This window comes from Stegodyphus dumicola, chromosome X2 (assembly GCF_044657685.1).
Source record: "Stegodyphus dumicola isolate Sdum_Otavi_A_Nest chromosome X2, ASM4465768v1".
Classification (NCBI taxonomy): domain Eukaryota; kingdom Metazoa; phylum Arthropoda; class Arachnida; order Araneae; family Eresidae; genus Stegodyphus; species Stegodyphus dumicola.
Genome location: NC_140781.1, coordinates 16301838 through 16310754, shown reverse-complemented (window position 1 = coordinate 16310754; position 8917 = coordinate 16301838). Strand labels below are relative to the sequence as shown.

The 8917-nt window shown below is 40.1% G+C and overlaps 1 protein-coding gene across 1 annotated transcript in view; it reads left to right on the top strand.

The window, feature by feature from the left end:
- The first annotated feature begins 642 nt into the window (after positions 1 to 642).
- The window catches only part of LOC118188273 (uncharacterized), a 68212-nt gene continuing 59937 nt past the window's right edge, over positions 643 to 8917 (top strand). The window contains exon 1 of the mRNA XM_085809246.1: positions 643 to 1748. The gene's annotated coding sequence lies outside the window, so the exon portion shown is untranslated. The remainder of the gene's footprint in view (positions 1749 to 8917) is intronic.

Here is an 8917-nt window from a genome sequence, read left to right as displayed (position 1 = left end):
CACAATTTGTGGTTTGGCTTAAGATAACGTAAGCTCAAAAACGTAAAGATTCTGCTTGAAAATAAATACACAGCTGTCTTTTACAATTCTAATTGTTTTATAAGTTATATATTTAGACGCGTCTCAGTTTGTAAAGTTATAATTTTGCGTACGTTTTAAAGGCTCCCAACAGTCAGTCAACTAACAGCGGAGCTGAACTCTTTTACAGAATTAGTTGTAATTTTGCAAACAAGGAACTAATCTCGTCCGTATTCAGCATAAATAATAGTTACGAAGTGGCACTATATCAGTTTCCTCTCCTGTAACTAAAATTTACGAAATACTTTCGAGCGAATTACTGTGAATGAAAGCAAGGAAAAAAACCGGCTACTGTAAAAACTTATCTTTTATAAAATTAATACGGGTATATCAAATTAAATTAATTTAGACTTAATATTTAAGAAAAAATGAGGAAATGAACTAGAAAGGAACAGGAAATTTTTATGATGTAAAATACCTACAAACAGTTTAATATTTTGTTTCGCAAAATACATTTAAGTTGCATTTGTTATAAATAAATCATTGTCGTAAACTTAAAACAATACAGCAACAGATTAAAAATCATCCAGTCATGTTGATAGTATTGAAGAGACCCCTCAACCTTCTGAGGAGACGCACGCGTTTTTTATCGCTCCGCTTCTTGCCTGCTCATCTTGCGGAATTATTGTGCTAAAGCATACAAATTTCGCATTATCGTTAAGAGGAAGATCTAAGGATTACAAAGATACCAGATTTGTGATAGAGAGATTGATAGAAAATGATTTATGAATTTTCAGATTGTTCAAAACTCTGAAATGGCAAAAGTATTGTAATTACGCAAGCTACAACTTTCCACCGTTCTATATGAGCCGCCGCTCATTGGATCTTCAAGTAACTTTTACCATCGGATGTGTAAGCTTTCCAGGAGCATTTTAAGACCAAGCTCAAGTCGTTCTATTAATTAGGGAATTTAATATTATTAAATTTGCGATTTTACACACGGTGTGGAATGCGATTGTGAACTCTGACCTTGAACAAAAGGCCGTTGCACTCGTCTCCCCCTCCCCAACGGAATTCGCTACGGAGTGACCGCAAAGAATGCTTCAAAAATAGAGAAGTGGGCGTTTTCATACACAGTGTTTATAGTAGAACTAATTAGTGTACCAAGAGAGGGCTAGCATCTTTGATCTCTGCTCATCGAGACGGATCCAAGTTTCTTTATCTGATAATATTCTGACTAGTGGTTCGCAAATTACGACTTTTTTTTTTTTTTTTTTTTTTAAAGCTTAATTATTCATCTTAGTGTGTTACATCAGTTCTCACAGCGTAGTGTGTATCATGGTGAGTGTGTTGACATCAGTTCTTACAGTGTAGTGCTCATTAGTGCGTTATAGTGATCTGTTCTAATTGTGTTGTGCCTTCGCTTTTGGATTACCTAATTCAACAGATGAAATACATAGAAGATAAACGACCAAGGATTTCCCAGCTGAAAAGAGCAATTCACATAGCAGTGTGACGTAGCAGTACGAATCAGAAACTTCGGTTTTCTCAGCTGAAACCAACAATTAACGTAGTAGTGTGAGCTAATTAGTGATACAATGATAGTGTTGTGCGAATACAGTGTTCTACAGCGTGTGTGTGTAGTACTCAGCACTATTAGTGCTTAATAAATATTATTGTGTTTACTTCATAGAGAACAAAGGAAGCGCAGAAGAAGCCCTGTAATCAAGGTAGGATTGTTTTAATTATCCGGTAAACAAAATATCCGATAATCCTACGAGCAATAATTAAGATTGCATTACATTTACACAATAGCAGTCACCTAAATAGCATCAGGGTAATAATAGCTGTTTAAAACTTATGATTTTGTGCGTTCAATAAGAAGCTGGTAAATTAGCTGCGTATTCATTCCTTAATCCTGCATACCACCCTCCTAAATATTAGCAGTTTTGCAAGGATTCGTTTCAGTGATCATATCTTGTATATTTTCCTGTTTTATACATTTAACTATACTTATATTTGTGAGTGTTTATATATCAGTAAGTGCTAGTTTTTTTTTTTTTCCCCTTGATGTGCGTTATATAACTATGGCTTACAATAATTTAACTAATTAAGTATTTATGCTGATATTTTGTGTTATATACTTCTAGCTAATAATAATAATTTAATTGATTTAGTTTTTATACAGAGAATAGTTTCAGCGCTTATATTCTGTGTGATATCATGTTCTATACCTTTATTATGCGGCCCATAGACTTATTCATTGATCTTTACTAATTAAGCAGTGTACAGCGCTACTGCTACTTTATTAATTGAGCAGTGTGTTACCTGTCATATTTGATTGAGCAGAGTATTTGTCATATTTAATTCAGTCATATTTGATTCAGTGATCGTATCTTGTATATTTTCCTGTTTTATACATTTTACCATACTTATATCTGTGAGTGTTTATATATCAGTAAGTGCTAGTATCTTGTGTAATGTATTTCTAGCTTACAAAAATTTAATTAATCAAGTTTTCCCCCTAATGTGTTGTATAATTATATAATTCTGGCTTACAATAATTTAGCTAATTAAGTATTTATGCTGATATTTTGTGTTATTTACTTCTAGCTAATAATAATAATTTGATTGAATTAATTTTTATACAGAGAATAGTTTCAGTGCTTGTATTCTGTGTGATATTATGTTCTATACCTTTATTATACGGCCCATAGACTTTTAATTGATCTTTACTAATTAAGAAGTGTACAGCTCTACTGCTACTGTTTTAAATGAGCAGTGTGTTTTCTGTCATATTTGATTGAGTAGAGTATTACTTGCATTACTTGTCACTTTCCCAGATTGAGCAGAGTATTCCCACTATCCTGATCGAGCAGTGTATGACCAGTGCTTATGTATACTTATACAACTTTCATGCAACTTATCTAGCGGCATTTCTACACTGGTAAATACACCAAAATACCCCTTGATTGCTATACTCAACTTCATCATCACCCATATTCCTTCCAGCACAAACCAGCACTATGCCTGATGCAGAAGCGTCAGTGCGCCTTTGCAAATTCGACGCAGCAACAATCGTATTAACTGAAAGTCTTAATTACGAACAAAAGATTAATACACTCTACGAGAAAGCCAAAGACATTGGCACCAGTACAAAAAATAACAAGTACCTGTTACCGACAGAGCAAAGAAAGAAACTATTGGCCATTTTAGAGGCCTTCCGGACTCTAGCCACCAGAGGACCTGCTGCCACTCCACCTCCAGCTAAAACCAACACAGGTGTTAATACTGATTCAGGACTATCCTACTCTCCACCTCAACCAACAATACACCCAGCAGCAGCTCCGGTTATCGAGCGTTCCTACGCGCAAGTGGCATCACATTCTACGAAACACACACTTCTTATTTACCCAAAAGAAGACTCGAACGCCACAAGGAAAGTACTAAAGGAACACCTGAACGCCAAATTCCCTCTCCCATCACTAGGTGTAAAAATACACTCAGTTAGAAATATCCAGAAGGAGGGGATTGCTGTTGACTGCGCCACCAAAGAGGATCTCACCCACCTCACAAAGACACTAGAAAGCACGCAAGGCAAACAATTTGCCAAAACAAAACTGCCAGCAGTCAGACTACCTAGAGTCGCAATCCACGACGTAAAACTAGACGTCACCAAGGAGGACATTGAACGGGCACTAGGCTCTGAACACAACCTTACCAGCAGCACTACAAAAGTCTTATACCGGCTAAAAGATAAAGCAAATGGCGTCAAATGGGTGCTGGAATGTCAGCCATCAGCCTTCCACCGCATCATGCAATACCCCAGATTGTATCTTGGCTGGAGAGTGCACCGAATTGCTGAATTCTTCAACACCAGACGATGCTTCCAGTGCCAGGAATTCGGGCACACGCAGCAAGACTGCAAGAACAAAGTCTACTGTGCGTACTGCTCCGGAAGCCACAACGTCAAGAACTGCAAATCCGGGATGGCCACCTGCATCAACTGTGCAGACTATAACTACAGAAGTAATAACAAAATATCCTGCGCCCACCCCGCCTATGACATCTCCTGTCCCACCTACAGCAGGTACGTTGAAAGAATCAAACGCAGCACAACCTATGAGTAATAGCACTGCAGACATCCATCAATCTATGCCTAGAGACCACAACAACCAAGTAACATTTAGCCCCATAAAATGCGTCCAGATTAATCTACAAAGAGCGCAGGCAGCGACATCTCAAGCAGTCATTCATGCAACATCCTACGATGCAGATCTACTCCTGATACAGGAACCTTATTGTAGAGAGGGTCAAGTAGCAAGCCTTCCCATATCGTGGAAAGTCTATCAGCGTAAATCAGAAACTAACGGAAAATCCCCCAGAGCCGCAATAGCATGCACCAACCCATCCTGGTCTTCAATAGTCATCAAGCAAGAACGAGACTTCGTTGCCATCTTACTAGCATTCAATAACGCACAGTACATAATAGCTTCAATTTACTCTTCCCCAACGGACAGTATCACTGGCACCACCTCATACATTCTTGACACCATACAACGATGCCCTTCAACCCCTCTGCTTCTTAGTGGTGATTTTAATGCGCATAACACCATATGGGGATATGCAGATACTACGACGAAGGGACAGGAGCTTGAGGACTTTCTGGCAGCCAATAACATTCATCTATTAAATACATCCGATTCCCCACCTACATTTGATAATACCTATCATGTGGGCTGGCCAGATCTCACCCTCTGTTCAAGCAGCATCGCAAACCTAGTGCAAGACTGGACTGTGGTCGATGATGAGAGCTGCTCCGATCACAAATACCTTCACTTTCTCATAAACTGTGACACGAAAATCACAGTCCTACGTAGGTACAGGCTTCCAGGCAAGAGGATCCGCCCCCTCAGTCGCTCCTTCACACGCATCTTAAGTAATGAGGAAAACAACCTTGCGCTTCACAACAGCCCAGAAGGCATGGAGATTTTCACAGACCGACTACTTGAAAACCTTAAAGCAGCCTGTAGTGAACTACTCCCCACACGCGCAGCGAAGAAAATACAAGGAGTTAAGTGGTGGACGAAAGAGCTCAGACAACAACGGCAAAAATGCAGAGCTATCAGACGCCGCATACGTTCCACCACCAAAGAAGACAGAAAAATCCAACTATTGGCGACATTCCGCAAGGAGCGAGCTCTTTACAAAAACAACATACTAGCGGCCAAAATTACCAGTTGGAGGAAATTTTGCACCGAAAACAGCAATCCGTATGGAATCCTCCACAAGCTAGCCTCAAGTAAAATATATCAGCCAGCTCAAATCTTCATGCAGCCACCAAATACAAGCAACGACAATCCAGTACAAAATACAGCCACCACAATCCTCAACGAAGTCTTCCCCACAGACAACGCGGAGGAAGATACGCCAGCACAGAAAATTGTTCGCATGAATACCACCATCCCACCGACTCCACATGATATACCATTTAGTGACAAGGAAGTCAAGCAAATTTTCCAACACCTACTCCTGAAAAAGGCCCCCGGTCCAGACGGCTTGGACTATAGCATCATCAAAGTTGCATACAAAGCACGTCCCTCCTTCTTCTACAAATTCTTTAACCAACTGTTTGACAACCAAATATTACCGCAGGCATTCAAGAAAGGACAAGTTGTCCTATTCCTGAAAAAGAATAAAAGCCCGCAAGACCCGCGCTCTTTTCGCCCGATATGCCTTTTGCCAACCCTGGGCAAAATTTACGAGAAATTAATTGTTAACAGACTAAAATATCATCTCCATAGCAACAATCATCTCAGCCCCAGGCAGTATGGCTTTCGCACTGGTCTGTCTACTACGCATGCCCTTTGCAAAATTCGTGAAACAATTCAACGCAATAGCACCACAGGTTTCCATACAGCTTCCATATCCATTGACCTCCAGAGTGCGTTTGACACACTCTGGTGGCCAGCGATAAGACAGGCCCTCCGAGACGCACAGTGTCCATCCAACCTCTTCAGCGTTTTTAGTAGTTATCTAGAGAATCGTAGTCTTCTCATAGCCATCAACAACGACACTACCTTCAAAGTGCAAGAAAGAGGATGTCCCCAAGGCTCTTGTGCTGGACCGATTCTCTGGAATTTAACATTCAACTCTGGACTGGATGCAAACTGGCCACGACATACAAGTGTCATCGCCTACGCAGACGACGCAGCTCTTCTTGTCAAAGGTCGCACTCGTGCGGAGCTCGAGAAAAACGGCATCGAAGTCTGCTCCCTCCTCGCCAATATCTGCAGCAACTTAAAGCTTACAATCTCTACCGCAAAGTCATCAGCAATAATAATACCCAAAGCAGGCACGAATCCAACGCGCCGCCCCTGCATCAAACTACAAGGAGCCAACATAAAGATTGTCCAAACGCTAAAATACCTAGGTGTAATCTGGGATAAAAAACTAACCTGGATCCCTCACATCCAAGAACTAAAAAACAAAACATCAGCTATTGCCAGAAAGGCCCGCGCCTTCCAAGGTAAAAACTGGGGTCAGAATCATCATATTCAGAAGATCCTCTACCATGTGGTAGCTGAAAAAATAGTCTTGTATGCTGCTGCCGTATGGGCCCAACCGATGGGAGGACGAAAGATCAAACATCTTACATCTCTTCAACCACCATTCGCCCTGAATCTCTGTAAAGCGTACCGCACCACAGCCACCAGCTCAGCGACAGTCCTTGCAGGGCTCATTCCACTCCACATACGGGCAGAACAAGAGGCAGTGTACACCACCCTCATATACCTCCGCAAAGATGCAACATTTGGCAACATAACATACAGCCCTCTGCAATTTCAAAGCCCAGGTAACACTCTTCACACTCATCCTGCACGTAAAGGCACAGGAATAAGAATTAACATCTCACGGATACAGCCACTGTCAATGACGCGAGTTTCAAGGGATACGCAAATATACACCGACGGCTCTAAGCAGGAAGATGGAGTAGGCAGCGCCTTTGCACACTATGACAAAGGAAGAATCATCCATGTATGGAAAGGACGCCTTGACTTAAACAACAGTGTGTTCCAGGCGGAGGTGCAAGCAATTATAACCGCGGTAGATTACATTTTCAATAATAATATAGAACGGGCGAAAATTTTCACTGACAGTATGTCAACGCTTCTAGCACTAGATAATCACAACCACACCTCGCCCTTGATCATCAAATTACAACAACTTTTACAGCGCAACCCGCAGAAACATCTCTCCTTAACATGGATCAAGGCACATGCAGAAAATAGGGGAATGAAGCAGCTGATAGCCTGGCCAAGCAAGCAGCCACTGATCCAGAAGCTGAAAAAATCACAATCCCAGCCCCTCCTTCCTACCTCAAAGGGCTATTACGGGGTCAAGGCCTAAATCTTTGGCAGGAAGACTGGACGCACTGCACAACTGGAAGACGTACATACAGCTATCTCCCGAAAGTCAGCACTGAACGCAACATTGCAATAGCTCCTCTTACGGCTTATATTACGGGACACGGCCCATTCCCGACCTACTTCAATAGACATGGCATAACAACCACGGACATATGCGCCTGCGGAGCGGAAGGCTCCCCAGACCACTATGTTTTTGAATGCCATCTGACAGCAGGAAATCACCTCCCTCTTCCTATCAACAATAGTGAAGCTTATCACCGCTTCCTTATAAAGCACAAACCGGCAGTAAATACAATTTGCAAAGTTGTTAACAAGCTCAAGAGAATGGGCCAAGATTTGTGCTCTCCTCATTAACCAAAACTCTCAAGACATGATACACTAAGTCAGCATGCAGTTCCACATTCTCAGACACATAAGACTACTCCTAAAATTTACATAAGTCCCTATTACAGACACCTTTCAAATAATGCACAATCAAATGTATTTAACATTTCCTCTTCTGTATATGCATAATACTAATTTTTTTTTTTAATTTTTATTTATTTATTTTATTTTATTTTATTTTATTTTATTTTTATTTATTTATTTATTTATTTTTTTATTATTTATTTTTTTTCCCTATGAGCCTGTATTTTGATCCTATTATTTTGTAACTGTATTTTTGTATCTGTATATTTAATTTGTATTTTATTAGAATTTTATTGTGAATGTGCAAAATTACCATAGCAAATTGCAACAACAAATGTCAAAACGGTAAAACGAATGCAATCTGCCCTTGTATGGCCATGTAAATGATCTTGTTAACATCCTAAAAAGCTCCCGAGGCGGCCTCTTGAGGCCCCAGGGAGTTGTTCCTGGTTAGTGGAGGGCGCGGGACACATGCCTGTTTACCTCTGTTAGACATCAGGCGTCCCCGTCCTCCGTTACCAACCAACCAACCATGTTGATAGTATTTGCGATAAACTGGTTTCCTTGGTTTTAAGCATCTATTTTTGTTGCAAGAACTACAGTAACAGTCAAATGTAATATCGCATTCCCAAAGGCATATAGCTGCTCGGGTATTTTTTTTTTAAATGCCTGTTTTATTGATTTGTTCTGGGTTCAGCAAAGCTTCTTTTCAACATTTTATTGAGATTTTGAAGCCCTACTCTTATCTCGATATTATGACTTTAAGAAGCTCAATCGGATCGTCTGTAAAGCTTTTAAAGCTGAAGAATGATATACTAAAAACGTATTAAGTTCCTTCTGCATTCAAAATTTTATAAAATGTTCGAAACTGACTAACATTTCAAAGGACAAAACATACTGCTAAAGCATTTGGTCAGTAGTATTAAAAGCATTTTGATTATAAAATATTTACAATTACAGTCTTGGTATAACTTCAATCAGTTTGTCGTTATTTAACACACAGTAGGCAAAGCATTACACTTATCTCCTTTTCTTTGTTCTAAAATCAATCCTTTCTCTAC